This window comes from Centroberyx affinis, unplaced genomic scaffold (genome assembly GCF_046629955.1).
Source record: "Centroberyx affinis isolate AG114_WGS23_722 - 3 ecotype Tasmania unplaced genomic scaffold, CSIRO-AGI_Caff_v1 ptg001734l_1, whole genome shotgun sequence".
Lineage (NCBI taxonomy): Eukaryota > Metazoa > Chordata > Actinopteri > Beryciformes > Berycidae > Centroberyx > Centroberyx affinis.
In genome coordinates, this window is record NW_027280139.1 from 154,912 (window position 1) to 171,269 (window position 16,358).

Sequence of the window (16,358 nt, forward strand, 5' to 3'; positions counted from 1 at the left end):
AATCCAGGCTGAAGTGGTTTGTGCTGGTTGTCTCTGACAATCTGTAACACACAAGTGTCAATGACCCATCATTAACACACTGAGGGGAGGTGCTCAGTTTAATGTATACAGAGTGAGGGTTCACCTTGTTCATAGATCAGCACTGTCCCAGAGCAGTACAGGTCCTGTCATGGAGCCAGGAGCTGCTTTGTTTCCCATTGAGAGAGGCATTGATTAGCCTGCAGTGGCAGCACAAAGGCCAATGATTAAACTGGAGTCTCACTGGGGATCACTGGGATAAACAGATATGCTCGCTTCACAGAATGCTAGTGGAGCCCGCAGCAGGGCAATTTAACTGGTCAGTAAGCTGAGCCAGGATGACTATGGAAAAGCATCAGCTCTGTTACCCTTGAGCTAAATATTACCTGTTTATCCAGACAGGCGCTTGTGTAAACTCCCTGCCACATGCTGCCAGTAGAGGACACTGTGTTGTAAGCAGAGTTCACTTTCTCACTCAGGCTCTGAGGATTGGGCATGGATCGTTGTAACGAATTACATTATGGTTTGCAGCATCAGGTAACATTTGGTGTGAATCAAAACAGAAGGCAGACACACTTTAGAGAGTTAACAGTCTGCCAAAGGTCATACAGAAGTCAATAGGTACAGAAAAAAACAATGATTTTTCATGTTTTAGATATTAGTAGTTGACAGCATTTTACAGTGACAGCATGACAACAATTCGTCAAATGTTTTTAGATTTTTGGTTAACATAAATATTTTATATTTTATATATATTATACATATATCTTTTTCTTTTAAAAAAAAAAAATATTTTAAGACAACACCTGCATTCAATAGCACTATCAAATCGATATAGATGTCAAAATCATTATTATGTCCAGTTATTTAATTTCTGAGTGTATGATCCTTCCTCTATTCTCTCTAATTTCATGCTACAGTATTTCCTGCAGGTATGGATTCTCCTGAGAACACAGTGTCAGCAAAATATCCTCATTGTAAAAGAAAAGGAATTTTATCAATGACTCTCTGCTTGCTGGCTGCTTGGCTTTTGTGTTTCACTTCCAAATGAATTCTGGGAGCTGTGTGCCGTTGTCATAACGACAAGGTACCAGCTGGGCAATTTGTATGCAAATGGCATCGGGCTTGGCCTGATATCCCTGCCTATACCACAGGACCTGGTTACCATGGGAATGCCCAACTCCTCCTGGGGTATTTTTTTTTTTCAAAGGATGCAGAAGTATGTCGCTGGAGTACATGGTGACATCACCACGGGTGTTAAAAAAAAAGAGCTAGAAGTGTGAGAGAAAGAGGTGCAATCTGACAGGGCAAGTCCAACTAGGTTTTGAAGTGGTGTGAAGCAATGAATTGGTTCTGTGTCACCTGATTTCAGTGCCAGCAGACACTGAAGTGGCTCCGGACGCAGAGGCTCAGGTGGTCAGAGAGGGGAGTTCTGGACAGGACTTGGACAGGGTCGCCCAACAGCCATGCACTGGGACCCTACTGCCCTCACCCTCAGCTGCACCATGGAAGTCTACCGGATGTCTACCAAACTCAAACTTTCCTGATCAAAGCCACCGATATCAGCCTCCCTCCCCTGTGTAAGCTCAAGGTCATGGGGAGGATAAGCCTCAACTGATCAGATCTGACGAAGAGCGGCTACCGTTGAGCCGGGCAGGGGGTGGAGGAGTTTGGGGCCCTGGGTCTCTGCACTGAGCCTGGGCCAGGGATGGAGGCGGACAGTAAAGATGGCTCCGTAAAGTGAATGCTGATGAGCCGAGTCATTCAGGAACTTGGCATGCGGAAGGAAGCTGGCACCTCATTAATTCAGCATGGCCAGGACGATTGCCTTCCACTCCTATCACTTCTCACTGTCTTTATTTGATTAAAAATTCATGCATCATCTCTTGTCTGCGTCCCTATTCCACCAGGACATGGAAAAATGGCATCCGATGCGTCACATGACCGGTCACAACAGTTTCCATGGAGGGGGTGGATCGTTGCCTGTGAAGGTGGTTGATCACAGCGGACACTTTTGTTTCACACGTTGTCACATCACTTCATCTCCGCATCCTGCTGTCAGAATGACTCTGTCCCCCTTTGTCATCACTGTAGCAATGCACCACTGTTGCAGCAAAACCTTGCATCTCAAATTTAGGTGATTTTCATGGTTTCATTTGATTCAAGGCTTTTTACGTGGTCTTTTATAGGTTGATCAAGTGTCACAACCCCATTAGACCCATTCAAAGAATTTTTATAATGCATGGCTGTGGAAAAGATCATTGATTTTCTAAATTCCTGAAAGTTTTTTATTTTTATTTTTTGAAGATACAAGGTTTTCACCTGATAGCTGCAATATGGCTCTGCAACACCAGGCAGCTTCATCTTACCACGTAACAGCTCTGTATTTCATCACCAACTTCAACTTAATGGGAAATAAAAAGGACCAGAGAGAGACACCCTAATCCTATTTTGATTGATGCGGATATGCATAGGGTTTTTTCCCTCTCCTTAGAACCAGCTGTCACTGTAAGTGAGAGCCATCTTGCTGCTCTGTATTTTTTTGGGGGGAAGGAACTGTATTGCTGCTGTTATGGGAGCGCACCATCACTCCTTCATCTCTGTCTCAAGGTCACTGCAGAGGAAGGGTGACAGGCTAGACAAGCGCCAGGAGGTGCCAGCTGGTTTGAGAGTAGGTTGGGAGCTTGATGAATCCAGGGAGAGTGAGAGGGAAGTGTGCAGCGGGGAGTAATAAGTCATTTTGTCAATGCTACAGAATGTACTGATGTGTGGGCCGTTTTTTTCTTTTTTTTTTTCATTAGAAAAAGTGTGATAGAGGGAGACTGAGAGGAGCAAGCAGAAATGGGAGCCTTTGAGCCCAGCATTGTGCCAGCCCTTTGAGAGTCCTATCTTTGTCTGCAGCATGCACACACTGGGAGGCTGAGCCGTGGAGCAGGAGCAGGCTGGACCAGAGCTGACTTAGCGGCCCTTCATCTGGGCGTTAGTGGCACTGGTGATAGAGGGGGTGGGGGGTGGGGGGGTGGGGTATAGGGGCAGTACAGCCAGACATAGAGCTATTACATCCATTTACCACTCTTCATCTGGATCCACTCTCCTCCAGTTTCCATGGTTTTCTCAGTCAAATCCACATTAGCCATGGCAGGGAGGGTTCTGCCAGCATCAGTCCTCCTGGTGTGGCTGTACCTCCACAACCCTTGCTGCTGAAAATGCTCACATGTGGAGACAGAAGGGACATTGGGTGGCAGGTCAGCAGGTTGGATAGGCAGGTTGGTTTGATTCCCATTACGGTTCCTTGGTTGTACGATGGTCTGTTTGACCAATATGTTCTATTGTTATTGGTTTATTGGTTTGTAAGGATCCCCATTAGCTGCATGTTCCAGCTACACTTCCTGGGGTCCACATGAAACACAAAAACATGACATTATACAACGCAGTAATGAACATCAACAGTACACAGAGGCAACACAGAGGCAAAATGGCATTAAGTTAAAAAGATAACAACAAAGAAAAAGGAAACACAAAAAGGTAAGTGTAATATAGAAAGAAAAGCCAGAAAAAGTATCATATACTGTAGAGCTTTATTGCTTGTCTCAGGTGGTGTTGTATGGTGAGAGTAGTTTTTTAAACCTGTTAATGGCACAATGTAGTAAAATAGTGTTTAATAGTGTTGCACCTAATCATCCCTGGCAATCACTGACACCATCAGTGCCCATTACTGCCAAAATGCCTCTGAGCAGAGTCACCTCACCCTCACATCTTTTAAACAGGAATTCACTTGCAATATGTCACTGTGGTTTTATCTGTATTTGTAAAAATAAAAGCATATCAATTCTCTGGAGCAATGTTGCAGGCATAAAAACAAGGGTGACAGGTTTCCTAATGTGAGAGTTTTCATAGTAACAAATGTATGTGCTAATATACAAGGAAATAGCTTCCCTTTTCCAGAGATTATGTAATGTTTACATCAAATAGAGCTGAAAAGAAGCTTTCTCCAGCCAAGAAATAAGCCCTTTGAGAAGGGCTTCTGGCCTATGGTGGATGTTTATTTCTGTTTGACTGCTAAACAAGGTGTCAGACTATCAGTGCTGTTGTTCCACTGGAGTAAGTACTATCTGTCTCCATTAACTGGAGCCTGGATCTGGGGAACATGGGGAATTCTCACTCTCTCTCTCTATTTCTCTTTCTCTCTATCTCTATCTCTCAGACACACAAACAAAACAACAGCTGTGTCACTATCCAAGGCCACGATGGCGCCACCTTGTATCGGCCGGCTGAGATTGTGTGAGGCGATACGGAGTCCATCACAGGGACCCTGCTGAGGTGAGAGTGGCAGACATGGCAGGAGCCAAGACACGGGGCAGATACCAACCTCTATCACCCAGCTGATAATGTCCATTTCAGTTTGAGGAATGTCCATTATGGAGTGTATCCATCACCATCACCTCCACAACGTTCTGCTTGACCAGACGTACAGAGGTGTTGAGATGTTGGCATGCACCGGGAATGGCACAAACCCACGTTTTTTTTCTATTGTGAAGTAAGGTTTGATAATAATCATAAGAATGTGATGCGTAATTGATCCGTATAAGGATCAATAAATTGTCTTTTTGCTTGCCCCTGTCGAGGGAGGTCAGAGTGTGGGGTCGGATACAGAGCCGTACCCTTGGAGCTGATGGTGATTCAGTGTTTTGCTCAAGAACACTTAAAGTCACAGTGAAACAGCATTTTGAGAGCATCTTGCTTCCTTAATGTGACATATTTCCAGTTGAAACAGGATACTGGGGCAGAACATAACGTGAGGAGAGATCATTCAAGTGCAAACCAATAGGTTAGGGAGAGAAATGCAGTTCTGTTTAATGGAAAGGGCGTCTTGTGGCACAAGTCACCACAACAAGAATTTCCATTTTTCAGGAAGTAGAAGTAATGGGATTTTGAATACACTGTAAATACAAGAAGCTAAAATTTTGGTCATTTTTTTTGGCATAAATTGTCAATTAGGTGTATGGTATGATAGTTAAAAGAAGGTGTAAAAAAAAAAAAGGTGCAAAAATGTTCTTTAAGCAGGGCAGATGCATGCTGACATACAAGGGTCCTGGTTCTTGAAAGATGGTCTCTCTAAATACAGAGCCACTCTGCTGCCCCATTCATCCACCTTTTCCAGCTGATACAAATCTTTGTGATCTAAATTCAAAGTAGGGCTATGGCCTATAGGAAGAAATAAGAGACTGATGTTCATTAAATGAGGATATGATCTTTCCAAAAGGATAAAACAAGTGATTTATTTTGAATGTAAGATTTGGTTTGTTTGTTTATACTGGTGGATGTTCACTTTATGGCAACCACTGACCTGAGTTCATAGTTTCTGCTAGTTTTCTCCACAGAAATGTTTCCTCGGCGGGTGGAAAGGCCTCTGGAACACCCTTTGGGACACGTGACAGTAAAACTGTTCATTGAAACCAATGTAACTGGTTTACCCACCTTTTAATTTACCACTCCATCACTGGTCTGTATCCCCCCTGCTGCCCAGTCACCCTGGCTCCTCTGTGGGGAGGACGATGCCATTAAGCAGCCCACACACTCCACTGCGTCTCCCTGTTTAATTGCCTGATAGGGCTTGTGATATTTTTATCAGCTGTCCTGTGGCGGATGGCTGCCGAGAGGGAAGACGTGTGTGTGTGTGTGTGTGTGTGGGTGGGTGTGTGTGTCTTGCGTGTCATGCCTCGGTACACCCCTGACAAGAGAGCTGCCTGCCTGCCGCAGGAAACCCTGCGCTTCTGTGCACCTGCATATCAAACTGTGTGACCCAGCCTCTCACCCGTGGCACAGCACAGAACATCCATACCTAAGTACAGCTTTGGCTTAGGCGCCTCATTATCATGGTGCTATACAGTAGGTGATAAATAGGGTCTTCAGCACTTGGTAGCTTTGTTAAGTGATCTGTTATGATCATTATTATTGTTATCATTATTATAATAATAATAATTATTATTATTATTGTTGCTCCAGGCAGGTGATAGGCGTATGTTTTCATGTGGTTGTAGTGACATTATAGAGGTTTAAAGATGGCTGTGGAAAATATTGTGGATGGATTTATCACTCCAAGCTGCTATCAGTATCAGATATGGGGCTTTTCCTGCCTAGGGACTTTTTATACAGATACACAGGTACACGCCTACACTGGCACTCTCTCACAGACACATGCACACACACACACACACACACACACACACACTCACGCACACACACACCTACACACACACACACACACACACACACACACGCACACACACACACACACACACACACACACACACTCACGCACACACACACCTACACACACACACACACACACACACACACACACACACACACACACACACACTGCTCACACTTCCCTGCCGGCTGTTAGTTTTATTAACTGTATGCTTGTCCACAGTCAGAGTGATTTAGGGCTTTGGAGGAAGGTGGAGGGAGGAAGAAGTGTCAGTAGCGGAGCCAGAGAGAGAGAGAGAGAGAGAGAGAACATAGGATCCTTTAATGGAGCGCCTGAGCCCACTAACTGCCGACCAAGATAAAACCAGGAAAAACCAATTCTCTCATTTTGCCAGCTGAGCTGTTGGTGGGGGATTAGGAAGTGGATTCCACCTCCCCAGGATCTCGGGAAGTGCGAGTTCTGTTTTATGTGGGAATTATTGAAATTGTTCGCCAACTGCCTCCGTGCGGCCTAAGAAATTTCACCATGGTTGCTCCACACCCTGATTGGATACAGCCAGTTAGTCACACTATGTCACAAAGCAAGCACTATTCCTCCCAATATAGGGTAGCCGCGCCATTGATATATGTAAATGTGACACGCCGAACTATGATTGTAGCTCTTCCATGGAATAAATTAAGCAAAGCATCTGCTCTATATTTCCTGTTCAGGCTTGAATTTTTTTTTATTTTTTTTTGACCATAGGCTTATTTCCTGAATGGACAATGAGCCATAATCTCATTCAAGGCAGTCATCATTCAAACAGTATAATGCATTGGGGTCTACTGCATTTCAGAAGAAATTGTTCCTTTGAAATGACTATAAATAAGAAGCGAATGAACAGGAAACGGGCAAGGAACCAACCGCGGGTGTTCCAAAGGCCGATAAGAAAAACAACAAACATCGCTCACTCTTTCAAGAAATCGTCACAAGAGAAAGGTGCGCGTTAATGATCAAAATTTCTGTGCAGTTGACTCATAAAAATCATGAAATATTCAGAGTTTAACTGCCTCCTTTAATCCCAACGGCTGTGCCAGGATTAGATGAGAAGCAGAACTGGATGTTCAAAAACACCGCCTCTTTCTCTCTCTCTCTCTCTCTCTCCTTCTCTCTCTTCTGACACACACACACACACACACACACACACACACACACACACACACACACCTACACTCACCCTGTACACAGACACACTCCATCGCTCTCTCGTTGCCTCGCCAGTCTTTTCCTCTCCCCTCCACATCCTTCTCACAGTCCCTCTCACATCCTCCTGTCACTCCTCCTCCCTACAGTATCTCTCTCTCTCTCTGCTCTGGGTTCTCTCGTTCTCCCCCTCCTCCACCCTCTTATCACACACACGCACACACGCACACTCACTCACAGGCGTTTGCACATACTGACATACATACAGTGTTCGTGCCCTGGCACACAAATACACACACACACACACACACACACACACACAAAAAGACAGTCACACATGCAAGCATGCGCACACGCACACGCAAACAATACGATTTTCCCCACTCCTCCCTCTTGTTGTTTTTTCTGTTTTGCTCTGGGGAACTTGGCACTGTACTGTAACTGTCTGTTAAATCCACTGCTCTGAGCTATGTGGTTAAACACTCATACACACACTCATACATAATTATGTACTTATATATATATATATATATATATCTTGCACATTTTGCAAATAAAAAAGGCTTTCCTTTGAAACACTTAAGGTGGCAACATCAAAGGCAGCTCAGAAGAATCCACTACTGCTAATGAAAGTGAGTCACCCTTTACACAAATTAGCATTGTTGTTTCCTTCAATACATGTAAAGTGAAGCCCCATAGTCACAGTGAACCCCCTCTTGATAGAAGGCTCTTACATACTCAACAGACTCCCATCCAAATCACTGTATTTAATGAATGAACCATATCTAAACTTCTATTTTGTTTTTTTGTTAATCTGTCACAGCATAAGCCGTGTCATCTTTTATGTATTTAGATCTCTCTGCTGCTGTCAACAGACTGGTATGAATGGTAAAAACTTTGCAACGCTAATAGGCATAAAGAAAGAACGACACCACAAGTTAGTTAGCTATGCTCTGCAAGTACCTGAACGGACTGCATGCCTCCTCAGCTGTATGTGATTATTTCTTTATTCTTTCACTCTGTACTCCTCATATTGGCACAATGGCACAAAAAATCATTTCAAAGTGCCCTTTGCAACAGGAGCCAATAGAGGACCGGGCCCGGTCAATAAAGAATGTCAATCCATACACAAGTATTCTATCATTTAGACCCTGTAGCCATTGTGTTATACTTAATTCATTTCACCCAAGGTCTCTCTCCTTCCCCCCCTTCTAAGCCCACCTCTCATTCTTCCTCCTCCTCTACCTCTTTCTTTCTACGAGCCTGTCAGTCCTTCCCCATCCCCCTCTCCTCCCTCGGCACTCCTCTCTTTGTGCAGGCACTGCTGATTGTTTAACAGTCCTTTAAGCCTCATGGTGAGATCTATTTCTGACTCTTAAGCGCACCAGTGGTGGTCAGCTTTGGAGAATTTGTGTGCGACTGTAATAAAGAGAAAAAAATCGTTCAGTGGTGAGGCCCCTTGCTTTCTGCCTTCCATTGTACCAACTTGTCCTGACAACGGCCAATTCCAACTGATTCCGACTGACTTCACTAAGCGCTGGCATGCGTAAGCAGCCCTCCTGGACTATATGACATAACGTTACACGCCATTTGACAGAAGGAGGATAATTGCGACGCTGGCTTTGACTCCGATGCCACGCGCTTTCCATCTGTTACCTGGTTGATGGGAAGCATTACGTTCATGAGTTTAGAGTATGCATCTGAGTAGAAAATGGCTGGCTGAGGAATGCCCGTTTGCTTGTTTGTTTGTTTACAAGACAAATGGTAAGGACTTAATTGGATGTCTCTGACCTCAGAGGATTAAGTTAATGGGGCCTTTAGGTTCGCTCTTTCAATACCCAATCACATTTGGTATGGGCCTGCAATCCGCCACATAAATAGGCAGCTTTTTTTCCCTCCTCCCAATGGCTGAGATATTCATTTGCGGCTGAGATGAAGCATGGGGGTCAAGAGGGCCAGTGTGACACTCGGTGCATTGGCAGGCTGACTCCAAAATGGCTCCTCTCCTCTCCTCTCCTCTCCTCTCCTCACCTCTCCTCTCCTCTCCTCACCTCACCTCACCTCACCTCTCCTCTCCTCTCCTCTCCTCTCCTCCAAAAGAGATCCAGCTCAACAGACTGGCTCTTCTGCGAAACTATAATTATGGGAGTCAATAATGGCACTTCAAACAATCTTAATTATTCTGCACAACGGCCAGCCCTGCACATGTGTAATTAAGCCTTTCTAGATGCACATGGTGGGTGATAATTTGATTCTGGCCTCCCCAGCTCTTCCTGGCCGACTCTCACAATGATATGAAATAAAATTTAGGAAGGAAATATAATGATTAATTAAGAAAAGACCAATGTAAAGAAGCTGGAGATATCAATTTTGTCACAAAATATATTGTCATTAATATCTGAAATCTTGATTTGATATTTCCCCATAATATATTACATAATTGCTATAATGAGTACATAGAGTGAAGATTGTCACGTTGCAACAATAGCAAATATCACGCTAGCATGAAATCCATCTTTATTGTAGCATATGAAGCTGACACACACACACACACACACACACACACACACACACACAAATAATAGACGTGCATACATACAATGAGGCATACCAATGTGTGTTTCAAAGCTTTCTGAGCTCTCTTGTGAGTTTGACCCCTGTCTCTAGACTCGCACAAGTCTGTCGCGTTCCATTTCTCTGTGAACGCAGCGTGTCGCCTGGGTGATTGTGATGAATGCACACAGTGTTTTTGCTCTTTCAGAGTGTACAGATAAGGATGGAGAGACTTAAAATGTGTATTGTAAGATTGGTCCACTTACCCTCAGTTCTTGTTTGAGTTGTGAGATGTTAAAGATACAATCAGGGATTTATTTGGCTTATCAAACTTTGTAGACTAGGACTAAGTCAAAGTGGGAGGAGGGATTGGCCCTTTAAAGAGGAAAAAAAAAAGAGATGCTGTATTTCTCTGATCTCTCTCAAAGCTGGAAAGGGAGTCGTGCCAGAAACACAAGCCTACCTAAACAGCCAATCAAGATGCTCCGTTCTGAAGCCTGGCGATGGTTTAGTACGAGGCCATTTACTGTTTGTCAAAATTTAAACCCACATGATTTATGGTATGGCCGCTTGGGTCCGCTTTCTCTCCTTATAGTTCAAAGGATGAGTCTGGCTGCAAATGCTCAAGGGCACGGGCTAATATGATAAACAGGGAACAGAGGCAGCAGGCTGGGGGGCTGGGGCTTCTGCTCACTGCTGTTTACACTTACCCTTGAAGAAGCAAGCGAGGGATGCGGCATCTCCAGAGCCATGGGGGAGAGGGATGTGAAGATGGGAGATCCTTCTCCCCATCAAGGCTCACTGAGGGGAGGAGGAGGAGGAAGACACTGCAGGGATCACCAGTCATGGAGGATTATAAATGCTAAAAATAAGAAAATGGTATTTTCTTCTCCTTCAAATCAGTTTCTCTAGGTTTCTTTTTATAGTCTTATTACAAGAGAGAGAGGTGTCTTGAAATATACAGGAATAACCCACTCAAATATATAAAATGCTAATTAGTGAAATATGATTGAAGGGTTTCATTCCAAAATGAAATGCGTCCATGTGGAAAGAAAACCACCAGCTGATATTAATTGTTCAATAATTTAAAAACTTGCTCTAAAATGTGCAAGGGCTCAAGATAGCTGATAACTTTAAAACTACACAATAGTAAGTTTTACTTTCATCAAGTAGATGTCACACTTTTCAAATGGTGGATATCATTTCGGAATGAATCTCTGCAATTCAACTAGCCTTTGAGGATTGGCACGGAGGGAGGATTGGCTGTGCTCGGAAACGGACATTTAGGACGGGCTGTTAGCAGACGGCAGGGTAACGATCTGAGCTGCTGGTTCCTGCGTTGACATATCTCAGCGGGGTCGCGGCTCAAGGCTGCACATCATCGCCTCTGTAATGGTCCATGAGACGGCACTACGGTCGCTGAAGCCTCTGATGAATTTAGACCTTGAACATTAACAGCCCCTTTGTCTCAGTCCCGACTAACACTGACCCCATGACCTGGAAATGACCAGAAAAGGTTCCGAAAAGGTGGATCTTCTGATTATGGTATATTTTTTTCTTTGTCGTGCTTTAGGGGGAAAAAAGCATATTTTGTATGTATGACACCCGAGTCTGTTAAGGAGTGTGCTCATGTTGTACACGATTTCAGCACTATATATGAATGTAAAGTGTCATCAAAGTAGAGTTTATGATATGTAAACAAAATAATGGGATGTACACATTAACCATAGGGCTCATACTGTATTACAGGACATCTTCATTTTCCTGATGATGGCAACTATTAGCTCATTCCCAGATCTCATATTATCACCCTAACAGCCTTTTTTTTTAATACTAACCCACACATACTTCAGTCGTTTGGTCAGCACTTTTCCCTACCTCTAAGTAGGGCACGACACAGCCCATTTCTGACCATCATAGTTTTTCGGCAAGGGAGGGAAGAAGCGAGTAGAGGATGGGGGCTTGGAAGGGGGAAGGGGGGCGGGGGGGGGGGGGGGTTGGCAGAGCAAGAGGCAGAGAGGGGACATCAGGTTGGCAACCTGTGGCCATCTTTCTGATGTTAGCCATGCGTATGCTTTCATGAACTTAATCCCAGGAGGCACACTAACACGTGCACACACACACACAGAGAAGCACCTACGTGCGTGTGCACACACACACACACACTGACACAGAAAGAAAACTTTCAGCCATGCGCATCAAAAGCTGGAGCATTGCAAAGTTGGCATTTCGACAATATTTGCGAACAAGCTGGCAGATGTCAAAAGGCTTTGACGGCAGGGTTTTAGAGGGGAAAAAAGCACTAATACGGATGTGCTGTAGTTACTGTGTGTGTTCCTGAGTGCTCTGGGCCCAGGGCTGCCAAAAAATGTAGGGCCGGACCTGCATGCGTCGAGTGTGAGAAGATATGGAAAAAGTAAAAGCATTTTCCTTAAAAAAAAACAAAAAACAGGTTCCTCTGATGGGCAAAAAGCAAAAAGAGATGATGTTCAAACCACATGATGGCATATTTTTTTTCCCCATGTACTTATCTGAATTTATATAATGACTCTACTTTTGACCCAGTATTGCTCTGTGCAGATCTTAGACTTTCAGGACACTCGAGTTTCATCCCTCTGGCCTACTGAAATCCACCCAAATCCCCATGTCCCTCTCAAATGCCACTATTAAAACATTTTAATTTATGTAAAAGTCCAGGCCTGTTTTCTCCCTCCTCCTCCAACACCAGCAGCGACGGCGTGAGTTGAAACGGGTTATCCGGAGAAAGAGGAAAAACGCATATACGGTCCTTTAACCCCCGAGGCTTGCAGGGGAATGGTAGGATTAATTACTGTTGAGTTTGACCCAAGGAGACCTAGAGCAGATTATCCCAGATGCTGCAGAGGAAGGCATTAGCGCTGGTCGTCCCTCTATGGCAGGAGAGAGACAGCCAGCGCAGCCACGAGGCGTGGGGGATGTCACCGTGACCTCGATGATCTGGCCCACTGCACAGAACTGCACAGACTGGCACACGGGAGGCTCACGTGTCACCGGCACCCATGTACCGTTTACACCAGACTCCAGTGTGTGTGTGTGTGTGTGTGTGTGTTTTCGCTCACCGGTGTAGATGCAGAGCTGGCAGCTGTAAGCCAGTTTCCTCTCCTCTCAGCAGGCAGGCGTCAGAGGAGGAGAATACTGTGTAATTACAATAGACAATCTAAAACAAAGCCCTTCACTTTCAATGAGTCCCTCTCCGAGAAGGGAAGGTTACCTCAAGGGGGAATTCTAATGAAGCAGATGGCTGAGTGCTCACAGGGGCAGACGCAGACTGTCCTCCTTTTTACAGTCTGCCAACATTTCCAGCGTTCTGAGGAGCTTCACCTGTCTCTTCACTGCTCACACTTTTGCGTGTGTGTGTGTGTGTGTGTGTGTGCGCGCGCGCGAGAGAGAGACTCTTGATGTTCCTTATTGACACATCTCATAACAAGACGGGGAGGGGGATAAAAAACACCTCGCAAACTCGCCAACTCACTGCACACACACACACACACACACACACTCCTACACATGCAAGCACAAACTCACGCCAGCAACAACTGAATACATCAAAAATCTGTGAGAGAGAGAAAAAGAGAGAAAACATGACAGCATGTCCTAAGGAGGTGTGCATATTGACCTGTACTATGTCTAAGCGTATGTGTGAAGTGTAATCCTGAACAGGCTTGTATGTGTGATATAAACAACACAGAGGAAATAACACTCCAGGCAAGTGTTCCTTATATTTTATTCTATACCTTTTTTTTTTTTTAATAGTATCCAGTATGTGTGCTTATCGACAATCCAGTTTTTGCTTCGCTCCTTTCGCTGCCACCTGAACTCTGAGCCGCGGAAAAGCAAAACCGCGGCTACTGCAAGTGCCGGCTGCGCGGGTCAGCACAACATCCCGTAGACACACAGCCAGTCACACCATACCTGTACAGTTCCCTTATTGCTTTTTTCCCCGTGGTTCCTGTTTTAAATGCAGAAAAAATAGATTGATATCCATTGATCGATAGCAAAGCGGTCAAAATACTGTCCTCCCCCAAAAGGTCGTGTGTCCTCGTAAGAGCTGTGGGACCCCGTCACTGCCTTCACAAAGCAGAAAGGTAGAGCCTTCAGGTAGAAAGTCATGGTCTGTAGTGTGTAAAGAAAATGTCCCGCTCCTGCGCCTTACCAAAGTAGAGAGGTTATACAATGCAAATGACATGTTTTCTTTAAAAATCATAGACATGTTATGAATTCTGTACATACACACAATTTGGTGAACATTGCTTATCATTATCCGTTATGGTGATGACATCACTTATTAAGAGAGTCTAAAATAAATACAGAAATATAAATAGGTCCTATGGAAATATATAAATCTGTATAAGTAAGTACCTTGTTGACACATGTTCCTAAGATCAGATTAAGTGACGTTATAGTACATACTTCACCAAATGAAAGAAAGCTTAGAGAGGCAGGGTTTTTATGGAAACCCTCATCTCTCCAGATATAGTATATGCCCTTTCTATTTCCCCCACACTACGCCAGTGAAGAGCGATCTTGCATTTGGCTTCAACACAGGACATTCCGACCCCCCCTCACCTTTCCAGTAGAGAGACATATGGACCATATATTTTAGATTGTGAACCAAATCTATTCTATTTTGTATATTTGTTAGTCTGTCTAACCAAGTAAAATGTTACATATTAAGCTGTCTCAACTATCAACAAGCTGTAAAATGGTAAGAATTAATAACTTTATCACTTTGTAACAGCTACAACAAGAGAATGCTAGCAATGCTAGCCAGTTAGCTGTACCATGGTAGTACCCTGAAGGCCCTTGTGGATCTATAGGTGATATGGTCTTTAATTGCATGTATATGCACCCCACATGGTATCTCTAAATTAGGTCATATCCAGGTTATGCTCACACATTGCCCAGCAGCCCACTTTGTGTTTAAAACAACATTATTGTCACATTCCATCTCACTGGAACAGCAGTAAAATAGGTCAGTTGCATTAGACGCTACGATAAACAGTAGCTTTAACCACATATAGCAATTTCCATATTATATCCCATCCTTCTGAGGTACACTGTCATATGTACACCTGATTCTGCTGCCTGTGTACCAGAGAAACACTGTTTGTTGAAGGTTAAGGATGAATTTGCGGGTATGAATGAATAATGAGGGTCTCGGTAAACACACGCCTTTACTCCCCCAGTCTCCGAGAAATTACAGGTTTGATTCCGCCGCCGCTACATCTAATCCTCAATCACCGCAGATGATTTCATTACAGTGTGCACCGCTGATTCACCAACCCATATTCATGGGCGAGTAGGACAGCACAAAGGGAAGAGGGAGGCTAAGATTAGGCAGCGAAATTGGAAGCGCACCAAACAGAATCTGAGTGTGTTGTGTTACAGAGACAACCATGAATAGGAAATGGCACAGAGATGCCAGGTGGAGCTCCTCCAAGGCTCTGTGATGGGGGGGTTTGCACTGTGCACTGCAGCAACACACAATCCCATTGGCTGGTTCCCTACAGCTCTAGCTAGCATTGAGCCAATAGCAGGGCCAGAGCCAGGTATGGCCCCAGGCAGAGGAGGAGAGGAATAACTTCTGTCCGACATTCTGAATTTATATTAACTCTCTTTTTTCACCAAAACACCGCAATGACATCCTGGAACAGTTCCAGTTAGCCCTGAACTAGATTAGATTCAGATGACAGGTAAAATACAGCAACCAACTCATACTACTGTGTACAGGGATGAACAGAAGCCCAAGATGAAACTACAATACATCAGCTTGGAGGATAAAAACACAGAAAAATCAGACACTTTTCCCCCCCACAGTGGTCCTCTGAACTGATTTCTGAACAGACTGGCTCAGAGCGTTTGGACAGAACGCTGGCAGCAGTCATGATCCTTCAACTGCCCTTCATGTGCTGCGTTTTCTCTGTTGCTCTGAAGCAGCCCGCGTATTCTTCCCATGTTTAGATGGATGACATAGGGAAACGTAATGAAAATAGCTCCACGCATGAGCGAGTGAGTCACCGTTGTTTTCTTTATTCACTTCTCTCAAAGGACACAAAGTTTCAAAGCCTCCTTATCTAATTCCCAGCTGAGTCCCCGAAAAAACTGTCTCTATACTACACTACGCTACAGATGCAGCAGCAGCAAATAGTCTGGGAGGATAGAAATAGCAAATCCCCTTGAAGAATAAACATTGCTGTCAGGTGAAAATCTTGTTACTCCAATTTTGGTGATTTTCATGTCTTTACTTGAAATGAAGGATTACATGGTGCTCTGTGGGTTGAGAAAATTTTATGACCCTCGGGCTTATGAAACCCCTTTCCAAACCCATTACATAATTTCAAAGATGCATGGT